Below are 14,656 nucleotides of genomic sequence, written 5' to 3' on the forward strand. Positions count from 1 at the left end.
TGTTGTACATAAGTACGTTAGTCATCTTAACCTGCATTTAGCAGTTTATCCAGTACTATTATTACAGTAATATTCACTCATCTAAAACACGCAGTCACAAAGACAAAAGTCACAAAGCACAAAGTAAGTTATAGTTTTATAATTATTGTAAATTGCTTGTATTGTGTACAAGGAAGTTGCTTGTCAGCGAGGATGCAAATTTGAAGACCCTACTAATTTTTTAAATGACAGAGCCTTAATTCAGGTATTGTGGTTACAGAAATATTCTCAGCATCCATAGTGAAAGACTAATGCGTTACATAATTGAAGTAGAAATCGTGCTGATTTGCCATTAATGTAGAAAAACCTTACCAAAGGTTATGAAGTGTTTTCCGTACTTCCGCATAAAAGTATTTTTGACGAAACAAAAGTAGCTCCATGTGAACCTAATTTTAATTCTTCTTTATTTCTATTTATTTTCTTTTATTTAATTTTATTATTTTACCAAATTGGTTCTTAATCTTGCTATATTTGAAATCAACAGGAGCTAATAATACACTTAATGTCGAGAATGTAATCAATTTACTATGTTTTCTAAGTGGTAATCATATTAATATGAATTAAACCATCCAGACAGCATGGTGTAGAATTTGTTTAGTCTGTAATATACGATAAAACAGTTTGGGGGGTAGTTTCGAGGTATGACACTTGTTTATTCTCAATTGAGTCTTAAAGATTTATAATTAAATAACCCGGATGCACTGAATTGAAGCATGTTTCAATAATACACCCGCTTTACATCTTACAGACATCAATAATCTTCTTTGAAGTCATGCACTGAAATAACCAGAGATTCGATGAGTTGCAAATATTGTTTTATTTTTTATTTATCTTAAAAGACTCGAATATCATTTTCTAACCAGTGTCAATTTAACCCCCTCCTGCCTTCACTATTCCTGTGGTGAAGGTGCCCCCTTTAATGTAACACTCAGGTCTTGTTATCTACAGTAGACTGTTTTCCTGTTTTATTTCACGTTTAATGATTTACGTCATATAAAATTATTACATAGCATATTTTAAGCCTCACAACGCCCGACTGTTTTAAACTAATAAAATGTTTTGAAAAATGTCAACCGTTTTATATTAATTTTATTTTTTAAGTTCTAAATATGTCCACCTCACAGTCTTTAACACGAATTACTTCTAAGTCGTTTGACGTGGTAATTCCAATAATTTACATTAATTAATTTCTTAAAAATTGTACTGTAGTACATTTTTTTTATTTTGACCATTTCAATTTTCTTATGGATAATGTACTCATTTATTGACGCTAGTGACAAAAAAAGTAGCTGCATGATAATTCTAAAAGCACTACGGAATATGGCGGTTTAGAATTATTACACAAAAAACGCAACACACCTGCCTACACTGAAGAAAACATCTTTAACACAAGGACCAAAGCATGAGATAAAATCCTCGACTTCAAACTTTTCTAATTCAACTACATTGAAATTTATTTTGTGTTAAACGGTTCTTGTGTTTCCAGTTATTTTTATTTAGAATTATTTTACATCTTACATTTACAATTAACAAATTCCCTGATACACCGATGGGAACCTTTAATTGTCACATGATACAATATACAAAAACATAGACCGTGGATCAAAATAGTACAGTGAAATGTAGCACAGTCTCGTGTTGTCTTTTACAAAACTGAATTGAATACAGCGTGTTGCTTCATTTGGTCGTTGAAAACATACAGAAATCTTTCAGTTCTGGATTTTCTTTAAGGTTTAACGTAAGAGAGACCCCCACTCACCGCCAGCACTTACAATATTTTAGAACCAGATTCCTTAATGTTATCACTGTTTTGTCAAGTAAGCATTTTCGTAAAGTCTGAATAAAAAACGAGATTAACTGACGTAAAGTTGAGACTTTTCCGAGGCCTGAATCACGAATTTGACGTACTGTGTTGTACAAGTATTGGTGTTTATTAAATGTTTAATAGCTTTCTCAAGGTGTTTGACTAATAAGGCTATGTTAAACATGTTGTACCCGACTAAAAGCTTCATTATTTTTAACAAGTAATAATATAAAGTAATAATAATATAAATTATAAAAATAGCTTTTACGGATCATTTAATGCACTTAGCTAATGTTTAAATTTATGATCACGATAGTTAGGTTATTAGACACTTATTTTAAAATAAGTATATCTACGTATCTTCGTGTATAATTACATATAAGGTACTTTAAATGATTAACTGAATTGACGTGCTAGTGTGCCATAGGCTATACATAAAACTACTCAACCAACTTTGTGAATATCAGGAAGACCTTGAGGGTGTGCGAGCTTTACAGTATACAGCATAATTTGTGAAAGTCTTGGCATGAAGTTTCTTAGATTAAAATAAAAAATTTCAAAACAAACGATCTGTCATCAGCTGCAATATTAGCACATTATCTCCATGACGTCCACTGCTCTGATTTATTTTTTCTTAAGTATCCTCCATCCGTTTCTGTTTTCACGTAGGACCTGGAGAGTTCATGCAATGCATGGAGTTTCAAAGGACCTTGAGACACAGTTTAACAAGGAAAATGAAGGAAGGATGATTGTACCGCTCCTAATGTTAAATGAAACAGTACAAATCATATCTCACATAGAGTTTTAATATTTTAAGAACCAATTGTTTCCCGCGTGTTAGGAAAATAATATGTAAATATTACTGTTATTCTAATGATCTTTTACAGTTCATTGCATTATTTGTCATATATTCTACAGTAGCTGTGACTGATGATGATAATAATCATGATGTTCGAGTGAGGAGCTGTGTCAGTGTGCGGTGGCTAAAGTTAATTACAAGGTGAAAAAACGGAAAGGAGAAACTATAAGGCTATAGAGCCTTAAGACTGGTGGTGATGATTGCTTTATTCAAGGAGATCTACTGTACATTTAAATCAGAGATGTTAATTACGGGTTCAAATATGAAGTGTTACATGTTTTATATAAAAATAAAACATATAATAATCTAAATAATACAATAACAAAAGCAGAAGTACTCGACTTATTACAAAACTAGGACGAAAAATGGATTACGTGTAAATAAACTCTGTGTATTACTAATTTACTTAGCCTACAGTTAATTACATGACGCGTGAGGAATCAAATAATTAATTCGCTGTATGCAATATATGATTTAAGCCTAAAAACATTCGAGAAGGAACTCCTGAAACATTGAAGTGAAAAGGCAAAACGTTTATTATCGGTGACATGCTTCGAAACGTGTGACTTATCAAAATCATTATGTTTATGAAACTGCTCTTTGGACGTCCAAAGTAATACTTCAATTTCTTAATGAATACCGAACATTATGTAATGGGAACAATTAGAGCAGTAGCATTCTAGGTACAGTAGTACAGGCGGATGCTGGAGAATCCGGCTGCTTTCTTCAGTCAATGAAATATGATGGTCACCAATCCTCCGTCTCCTAAATACAGTACGTACAGTACAGGGCTGACGAGCGTGATATAGGATAGGGATTCATCACCACGGCCCCCAAAAGCCACGTGCACTCCTATTTTTTATCACACTCGAGCTCTAAATAGCTTGATGAATGGCTCTTAATGCATTGGTTAGACCAAACATTTCCTTTATTCGTACCTGTTTCGTTTAAAAATATTTAACGATTTCTATGTAACCACCCATTTATCCTCGTAAGGACAAGTCTAAGGACGATGAGTAAGGCAATCATGTTTTGTTAGCGGGGTGCAGGTAACAATATAATTTTTAATATCGGTAAATAGGATGCATTCGATCACACGCGTTTATTCTAAGTATAGCATGTTTTGTTTTAAGTAGTGGTAGGTCCCTGCACCTGTGCAAAGTTATTTAAGATCCATAATGAAAATACCTTAACCAATTGCGTCAGGATAACAACGCATAAAAATAAAATGAGAGTCCACTAAAACAGTGCAGGAAACGGTACAAATGAATTTCAATGCAGTTCACATTTAACTTGAAAGGATGATTTCCCGACCTCCCTTTCCATGGATGAATCCACGAAGAACGCATGCCTTGACCACCTGCATTAGGTTCATTCCGAGCAAATATTCCTAATCGTTTCATTTCTTTTTCTTTTTTCTGAGTGCCCGCTTTGCTCTCCATTATTATAACAAGCTCAAAAACACGCAAGGAAAAAAAATCAAACAGAAAAACAAATACCTTCCTTGGATGGACAAAATTCAAACATTGCAACAATAATTGTTTGAACAACAATTGTTCAAACATTGCAACAATAAACAACCGATATTGTTTTCGGTGAATACAATCAAATCTTGATAATCTGAGTCAGTACTAATATGTCATACAATGAATTTAGCACTAATCTGTGTCACAGAGTACTGGATAGCCTCCCCTGAATTCAGGTGTCCTTCTTTGTGGGGTGGACATGGTAGACGGTGTGTTAAAGTGATAAGGTGCTTCATCTCATTTCTGGCTCCTTAAAATGTAGATGTAGACACTATCTTCCTTTTACTGCACAAGGTGTTGCTGGTAACATATCCCTATAAGAAGGCTCCACGGCCGAAACGTTGTGTTCTCTTTCTTCTTTTTTTCAGCATGGAATAAACCTATTACTTGTTCCTTTGCAGCCTACGCATGCTGACGCAGCTACCCACCCGAACTACATATCCCTATAATGTTCATATTATTACTCTTTTGGGTTAACTTTTGATCTATATGTTTCTGTCTCTCATAGGACTGCTGATGGATGGAAATGTTCATCCCCGTAGGAGTTAGCAGAGATACTATTGTTTTCTATGTAGAGTGCAGTAATGTCTTCTGTCCCTGTAAGAACTTGGTCCAACAACAAACCATTAAATGACCTCAGCTGCTCCAGGGAGAATGAAAAGCATAATGGGAAACTGCCTTCATCAGTTAAAAACTTTGGAAAGAATTTTAGAGTTAATTCTGCAGTTCAAACTGAGACAGTGTTGAAGTTCAAAAATAACTGATATTCCCATTTCTCCAGAAGGGAAGTAATATTTGGTCATTTAAATTACCTGCCTGCTTTGGGCTCTCTTTACATAAACGAGTTTGGGCCAGGTTCAAAGTTTGCTTTTTCTGGCATTTCTGTTTCACTTTGTTAACTGGCCCAATGCTCCTTCATAATTTATGTGCTCCTTGCCAGATTGAGAGCAACTTGCTTCAATGAGTGGTTAACAAAAGAGGCTATTCTCCTGCTTCTGAGGTATGGGGTTTTTAACACTGATAACTTCAGCTCCTTTCTCATCTCAATGAGTTATCTCACTGTGTTTATTGGACTTGGTGATGATATCTTCCAGGACCCTCTAAGGACATCCAGGAGACTGCCATCTAGTCTTCTGTTTAACAACTTAGATATAGAGAATCTTTTGAGGGTCTGTCCTAGATTTTAATAGGGCTAAAAAAGACAAGCCAGACATGATTACCTACAGTATCTTTCCCATGTTTCCAAGACAAAATGCGTTCATCAGTTGTTTCATATGGTGACCGAACCTTTGGATGAGGCTGAAAGGGCGTCTGGTCACTAAAACTCTCAAGAAAATATATACTTGTTTCAACCTGACTGTAAATAATTCCTCACCGATCATTTATAGTATTTTGTAGATTGACATAAAACTGAAGCTGGACCCTATGCGGAGCGTTTAGTTCATATCCGAGAGCAGACTATCTGATAAGGGCAGAGCAGAAGGTTGAGGTCGAGAATCCAGAAAAATCCAAAGGAGAGAATAGTGCAGAACGAGTAGACTGAGCTGGCAGCAAGCTGATAAGTCAGGGACTCTAATACCGAGCGAGGAAAAGCGAGACAAGAGGGTTTTAATAGCGGGGAGCTGAGGCATGATTGGAAAATGAGGTAATTATAAGGGCGCGTGTGGAATGGGGATATAACAAAGGTATTCAAAAGATATCCCAGGACAGGAGTATTGCAGCTGGTAGCAGCAAACTAACTGCTGTCCTATGCGAGGACACATCTTGAGACTCCTGTGTCACCACCTCATCACCTGGTCACATAAGGTAATGGAAACAATTACAGTATAAGAACTAAACAAATGCATCACTTACTGTACAGTATATGGAAATAATATCCACAGAAATAGTCAACATGGATTTAGAAAAAGGACGGTCTTGCCTTTGCCAAAGCAAATTTGTTAGAGTTTTTTCATCAAGAAACAACAGTAAAGGATACACATAGAGCACATGGAGAAATGCGATTTTCAGAAGGCTTTTGATAAAGTTTAAAGTGTAAATGATTAATTCTCAAATTGCATGTGATAGGCATTCAGGGAAACAAAAGGGTGTGCATTGGGCATTGCTTATAAAACAGAAAACGGAGGATATAGATAAGGGGTGAATACCCAGATTGATGTGATTAGTGGAATACCATTGGAGTCTGTACTGGGACCACTGCTCACGATTATTGCTAATTGTGTCAATGATCTACTTTCCTGTATGGTACATAATCTATGCAAAAATTTGCAGGTGATACCAAATTAGTACGAGTAACAAATGCAGTAGAAGCAGCAAATGAAATTTAAAAATATTTAGATAAGAGACTGACAATAAAAGACTATAAAAGACTGGCAAAACACTTGGCAAATAATGTTTAATGTAGACAAGTGCAAGGTTTTGGTAGCAAAAACATAATATATAAATGCAAAGAGGGAACGCTGAGCTAGTAGAGGCCAGTGATGAAGAAGACTGGTGTTTATGTTAACACACCACTTACATCTTCTAGAGAATGTGGGAAAGCCATTAAAAAAACAAAACTGCTAGAATATATACTTAAAAGCGTAGAATTTAAATCAAATTATTGTTGTGTTAAAAGTGTATAATTCACTAGTAAGAAGGCCATTCATCCCTTCTAGCTTTGGTAGTTTGTAGTTAACCAGCAACAATATTTTAAGGGTTCAATAACATGCTTGCTTAGCATGTTCCACACTTTTATAACTCCAGTGAAGAAGTGACTCCTGAGTTTTAAATGCTCTTCCACAAACAGTAGATTGACTTGTGCCCTCTGGTTCATGATTCACTGCTCATTCTGAAAAAGATCTACAGGGTTGAATTATGTCTATATACTGTAGGTGTTCCTCTAGTTTAGGTCTAATAATTGTTTCTTTACACAAAGTCACCTTTACACCATATTATGATTACAGTTCCTTATTGGTTCTCTCCCCTGTGTTTGCCTCATGCTGTCTTGATTGTTTAAAAAGACAAGATCTATACGACCATTCCCACTTGTAGGTGGTCTGACAAACTTAATAAGAAAGTAACCATTTATCATGTCTACCATTTCAGTTTCTGCTGCTGACATTTCTTTTAAGTCTTCCCCAGTGTATGTGGGGAAAGTTGAAGTCTCCCATAAAAACCACTTCTTTTCTGCACGTAAATACAGTACTTGATTTTATTATCCAGTGTAGATTCTGAGGTTCTTGATATACTGTATAGTACTGCACCTCCTCCTCTTCTGAAAGAGTCTCTTTGGAAAAGTGTGTTTTCTATTAAGGTCTCATTCATTTCCATTAGTCATATTTTTTCAATCACAATATCATAACAGAATTGCCTGCCAATGTGGTAGTTTTAATTTGTCTAACACTATCATTTAGTTAACATCACTTAATCACCTGGTGTTTTTTGTTTTCCCCTTGCTTTTCTCTTTGTCTTTCATGCACATGTAACTCCTCTTTAGATATTCTTTGGTTACTCCCTCTTTCCATTTCAGTCTAAATGTGTTTTGATTACTTTGTAGAGTCTTGTGGTAAGAGGACTGATAACCATTTCATTCAGATGTACAGATGACCTTTGCGATGGAAAGGTTTTCAATGGCCATTAAAGCTAAATCCTTCTTTTGCACAATTTGTCCTCATCCATGTGTCGTTTTGACATGTGACCATTTTCAAGTGTCCACCTTTACCCAGTGCTGGTCGGATTCCTGAGAAAACAAATTAATTTAGTTTCATTCTTTAATTTGTTGCCACGTTACCTGAATCTGTTACAGATGGAAATTGTGCGGTTCGTACCAATGTCGTGTGTGCCCACTTGGTTTGAAACCAACTGGGTTGTTGCTTGCCCTAGGTAAGATCCTGTTACCCCTTCAGATTGGACCTGGTTATCTTAGCTCCAAGGAGACAGCAAACTTACAGTCACTGGTGCATGGTTCTGTTGCTGTGTTCCAGAGAATGCAGTCTCACTGGACTGGCAGTAATGATGTATTTTAGCATAAGTATGATGCCTTAGGTGTATGATATATTGATTTACAATTTATGATGCTCTATATTGAAATAGTATTTCAAATATTATGTCATGAAGTACTACATGACACAATATTTGAAAGGCAATTTGTGTCTGAATGGAGAAATTTGATTTTTTTTAAATAACATATTCCTGAGTAAACAGTATGTTTTGTTTTTTCTCTGGATTTTAGATTGTGGAAAATAGAATCTATATTTCTATTGTTACTAAGGAAGAAAATGAATATACTGTAGTTTTAAATTATACCTTAATGTATATATGACAAATGTAGGGTTAAAAACAAGACAAAATATTATATTTATGAAAGTTTATTAGTAAATTGACTTGTTCTCAGATGTTTGAATCTGTAGTTTCCTGCTCCATAAAATCTTCCTTTCATACAGTACATTGATGTTGTACAGTAGGTTCTCTTTTCCACTTGGCTGGAAATCACTTGGTTTCTAAAAGCAGGGAGAGAAAAATCATGTTTGTAAATGAATGCAGTTTTACATTGCTATAAAGATTCTTGTGTTAATGTAGTGTGAAATGGAGATATATTTGTGAGGGCCTTTTAGTCCTTTGTAGTAGTTCTATGTGGATTTATGTTAACTACTTTTACACAATAAGAATAACCTGGTAGGTTAACTGGCTGCTGGGAAAACTGGCCCTGGTGTGAGTGTGTGTATTTCTCTGTGTGCCCTGCGATAGACTGGCGTCATTTACAGGGCCACGTCTGGCTCCCCTGGGACCATGTATGGGGCAAAGCAGTTAGAAACTGGATAGATAGAAGGAATAATTTGGTCTTAATTAGTCAAGGCCTCCATTAAATTGAGATGTACAGTAACTTAAGTGTAATTACCTTAACATAAGTTACAGTTTTTGCCTGCAATTCGTTGTTTCCCTGATGAAATTATACAAACTATACCCAGAGTTATTTCAGAACTGCTGTTATCTTTTTTTGTTTGTTTTAATATCCTGCTTACTTTTCACTACATCCCAGGCCATATGCCAAACAGGATACATAGAAGGCGTCATCATGACAGCCACAAGGAATAGTATAACTTCACAAAAAGACGAAAATAACCAGACTCTTCACGTAGCATGAATGGGCTTCCAAATTCCTTCCAAAATAAGTTCTCTCTGTTTCCTTTCTTGCATTTTGTTCCTTCCTTGTTGTTTAATTACCATTGCATCTTCCTTAAACTGAACTGTTGGCATAGGCACATTTCTGTGTGCTGTACAGTGTTGTAGGGCTGCTCACTGGCAATCATGGGCACATGGAATATTAGTTAAGCAATATGGTCATAGCTAATGTCATTTTCAGTCATTCTCAATTTTGTCCCATGGCATTGAATGTTAATGGATGTCTATACATTTTTAAATATATATTATTATTAGAATGTGGTGTCCAGTTAATTGTCTGTCAATAGGTTTATTCCCTCTGTAAATTCCTCTGGGCAGGCATATTATGTTCAGTTGATCTTTCACCAGGACAGCATTGCAAGATGTAATCTAAGTCAAGCAGGTATTACAGTATTGATTTTCTGTCCTTGGTTCTCCAAAGAGTCAAGGTAAATAAGACAATATTGGACCATTGCAAATGCAGACTTATTAATGTATAACTTGTTCTGCTGATAACACTGATCTACTGACCCTCTTCTTGTTTTTTAGGATTTTGAATATACCAATTATGTCATACTTGAGTCTAATTACTTTCAATAAACCTATTTAAACATCACTCCATTTGGAAAAATCAGTGATACTTTGGGTAGTTTTTAAGAAATGATGCGATGTCTGTAAGATGTAATATTACAGACCATGCAGTTGTGCCTCATTGATCAAATTAGTGTTGCAAAGATTGCAGGGTGTGTCTTGCTCTGCTTGAGAACAAGTTTCTTGATACAGTACTTCTTCAACTGGATATAGTCAAAGAATTTCTCTCAGTGAATTGGATGATTTGTCTTAGACATTTCTTTTAAAGAAAATAAAAGGTATTTCAAAGAAGATATTGACATTAAAATAATTACGTATAGCTTGTACAAGATTGCAAAAGAACTTTATTTTTAATTCTGCACAACATCTTCCAGAAAACAAATGTAAATAATGCCACAAAGACAAGTAGTTTTATTTATCTTGATGATTGATTTGCAGTGGTGTTTGTATACATTTTTATGCAATAATGGGGTTATATCATGTAAAACTACATTAGAACAGATTTTAATTTAACAGAATTAACACAGTGCGCGCCTTTATCATGGTCATCTCCAGAAGATACTTTGTGATTCACCATACTTTGGGGTTTTGTTGTGAGTTATCACTTTGGTAATGTTGCTCATTTTAATAAAAGATGTCTAATGAAATGATCAAAAATGAAAACTGGATTACTTTCTGCACTGTAGGATTGTTCAATTTAAGACTTTTCTGTCTTACTTTTAAATTTGGAACTGTAGTATTGTGAAAAGAAGATACAATTATACAGTTTGTAAGTAAAACACTATCAAGACACTGTTATATGTGTCTGTTATGTACTGTACTGTTATATTGTTGAGAATTTATTTGTTTTGTTATTCAGTTTTCAGTGTTTTATTCAAAACTTGGAAGTTCAAACTGACAACTTCTAAGATTAAGTTATATTATAGTAAATGTTAAAAAAAATTAAAGAGAAAATTGAAATATGCTCTTTGTGTGTGTATTCAGCCCCTTGAACTCAATATTTGGTGGAAGCACCTTAAATAGTAATTACAGAGCCAGTGTGTAGCTTTGACCTTGATCTTTGGATCATTGAAGCTATTGAAAGGTGAATGTTGTCCCCAGTTTTGATTTTGTAGCAAACTAAAACTAATATTCCTCTAGTATTTACATGTACTTTGCCCGGGGTTTTTTTTCTTAAGCCTAAAAAGCATCCCCATACCAAGATGCTGCTACCAGCATGCAGGATTGGTGTTGACTGGAAGATGTGCTGTGTTGGCTCTGTGTTAAACTGAAAGCTTGGCATTTAGACCAAAAGTTCCAACGTGTTCTCATTTGACTACATCTGACATCTGACCAACATTTTTTCAGCAACAATCACATACTTTGTTGCAAACTCCAAACTACAGGATATGAAATGTGTTTTCCACTCTTCTATACACGCCAGCTTTGTGAAGATACTAGGATATTGTTGATTAATGCATGTTTTCTCCCACATCACCCATTGAAAGTCTTTCAAAGATGTCATTGGCCTCAGAATGACGTCCCTCAGCATTTCCTACTTGTCTGGCTGCTCAGTTAGGAGGGACAGCCTGATCTATGGTGTTAGGATAGTAACATGCATCTTTTATTCTTGATTGAATAGACTATGTTCACGGATGTCTGGATAACACGATCAACCCAGCAGAGCTGATGTCAGATGATCACAACTTCAATGATTGTGGTGCTGCTTTGGAGAAAACAGATGACAGTGTGTCTGTCCTTCCTCTTGATATGTAAAATCTTCTGCAAACACTGTTGGTGAAATGACTGCAGTTTTGTAAATGTGCAATGAAGGACTCTCAAAAATGCTATCAAAACAGTATTACTTTTAGCATGTCAGTTTGCTGTCATATTTTCTTGAAATGCATGTTTTGCTATTGTGTAAAGCTGTACTCTACAAAGCTTCAGCCTCTAACCATTACAAGTTGGTTAGCACTACAGTATATCATATAATTCATTCCCAGACAAAAGCAACCTCACATGCAAAAAACATGACATTTTCAAAAGTATTCTGAGTTATGATTTTTTGCTAAAGCCTTATGAGCTACAGGAAATGTCTTATAAAAGTAAGTATGATAAGAAATAATTCAAACTTGTCATGTTAAATATTTCCCAAGACACTTAATCTGTTTGTATTATATGCCATATCATTAGTTCTTAGTTCTTTGCTAAATTCAATGCAACATTTAAGCCTCAGAATTATAAAGTCATGAGCTTTCTTAACAATATTTAAATAATTAAATTATAATTTTTACAAAATTAAATACAAACATATAGTGGATGCTATTACCTTAATGGCTGTTAGCTATCTCAGCATTAACTATTTACTGTAGATAGCCCTCATTAGCCAGATATTGACATAGTGTATCTCACGATTGTTACTGACAATTCACAGAAGTCCTTAATCTTTAGCTTTCTTGTTGGTTTGTTAATATGTTGTTCTGAGCATTCTCCATGAAAGAACACACATTTGAGCACATGAGATACATATATTGAATACAGTCTTGTGACCTATCAGTGTTATTATGATGTGTTCCAAAGAACCACATCACCTGCCTCTTAAAGAAACACAGATTAAAGCATTTGATAGATTGGGCCCCTTACTGTCAGTGCACAACTTAGCCATTAGCAGGAGCGATAGAAAATCACACAGAATTACATGAACCTGCTATTGTCGGGGTATCAGTGACAGACATTGATGGACCCCAGAGTACATGCTCTTTTTGGTTCTTACAATACGTAAACATTTTGTAATTCTGTTCTCTCTGTGTGATTAATGCTCTGTGTCCTGCCTACTGTCAAAGCCCTTATTAATGAGGTGTTCTGTGAAAGCAGGGAGCAAACAGAGGTGGGACTGAAAAAGCTCTAGGTTTGGAGTAGACATGTGGGGCCTCAGCATTTTTAAAAATCGCCGGGAAGTCTGTTCCTCTTTAGCGCAGATCAGACATTGAGGCGCTGGGGGTCACAACCCATTTAAGTTCTTTTCCTCTGTCCAACCAATAGAAACAGGAAAGATACATCAAATGTGAATCATGAATGGACACAACAAAATGGGAACTGGAAAGACTTTTACACATTTTAAAAAGACATGATTAAGGTTTGGCGTAAAATAAAGTGAACATGACAAACCTTTGCAGATTATTTTAAAACACTACAGAGTCTGTTAAAAGCAAAATTAAAGGGCACTATGAGCTAAAGGTACTGTAAATGAATCTTTATAGATTCTTTATGCTGGTTATGATGTAGTTACTGTATATTTAACTGAATATTCTCTTCCACATACAGTATGTCTTCTTAATCGAAGGGTTATATAGAATTTTATACTGCATTATGATCACATAAAAGTAATGGGAGAATAAATTCCCAATGAATCCTACAAACCAGTCTGCAAAGAGAATTTGTATTTTGCTTTTCCCTCGTCAATATTGCAATTATTTTTCCTTTCTAGCCTCTGTATAATTTAGTAATTGCACAGCAAGGCACAGGAGTTTTTGTCAGTCATTTTTTTCTTCAACTGATGATCATCCTGCAGAAACAATAAACCCTGAAGAGTGAGGATTAATAATTCAATAATTCATTAAATAAATAATATTTGTGACAGAGACATATAAATTCATACATTTCAAGAACACTTTTATGAATAGTGCATATACTGTATGCTATTTAAAACTCTTATGAATATAGATTTTTAGTGGAGTTCTGTGACGTAAACGTTGCTTTTTTAACTTTTAAAAAAAACGTTTTGTGATAGAACTGTTCTGATTATTTGCATGTCATGAGAAGAAGCTGAGTGATTAATTGTAACTTGTAAGCACCTGGTTTAAACAACATAGTAGAAGGCTTTGTAACAACTGATAATTTTTTAACTTGAAGACAATTGATAAACAGTTTGTTTTTTATTAAATAATTAACTAATGTTGATGGGTTATTTAACACCCTGTCACTGAACAGGGTATTTAAGTGCTAAAATGGATCATTTGTCACCACTATAGTAACTACTTGGTAAACAAAGATAATGATCATTATGTTAAAGTCAAGACAGTTTTACAGTTTTTGATTGAATTTTTAATTTTCAAATAATGAAAAAGATAACAGGATTACAAACCAATTTAGAACTTATGTTTAAGCTTGTGCTAAGCATGTCTATCAATAGCCTTGAGAGTCTGAAGTAGGTAACCTGCTTACAGTCTGTATTTGGTCATTTTTCTCAGTACAAGGAGAAGAATTATTAGGGTGATACATAAAATGTGAAGTGCTTTGGAAAAAATGAAATACAATCTTGTTTTAACAAAAGTGATGACTGGAAGACATGTACAGTATAACGTGATGAATACCTGGGATTGACTTGTCCAAAGATTTACGATTATTCATCACATCTATTGTGGGGGGAAAATTAGTAATGGGCTTTGATGCTTTTTAATTGCCAATCCTTGGATTCCTATCAATACTACTAGTTAAAAAGTATGAACACAATGAAAAAACAAATCTGGGACAATGTGAGTCAGCAATTATTTCAGAGATGTCATTGACCATTGGACTACTTGGCACCCTGAGCACTGAGCGTCAGACCTCAATGCTAATTCTTCAACTTCAGCCACAAAGAAACACAACCTCCCTGCACCAACCAAGAGTCCATGTGATCTCCTGGTCTGTCAGCTTTCCAAAGTGACATTCCTC

Source organism: Atractosteus spatula, chromosome 2, assembly GCF_055471065.1.
Source record: "Atractosteus spatula isolate fAtrSpa1 chromosome 2, fAtrSpa1.hap1, whole genome shotgun sequence".
NCBI classification, from domain to species: Eukaryota; Metazoa; Chordata; class Actinopteri; order Semionotiformes; family Lepisosteidae; genus Atractosteus; species Atractosteus spatula.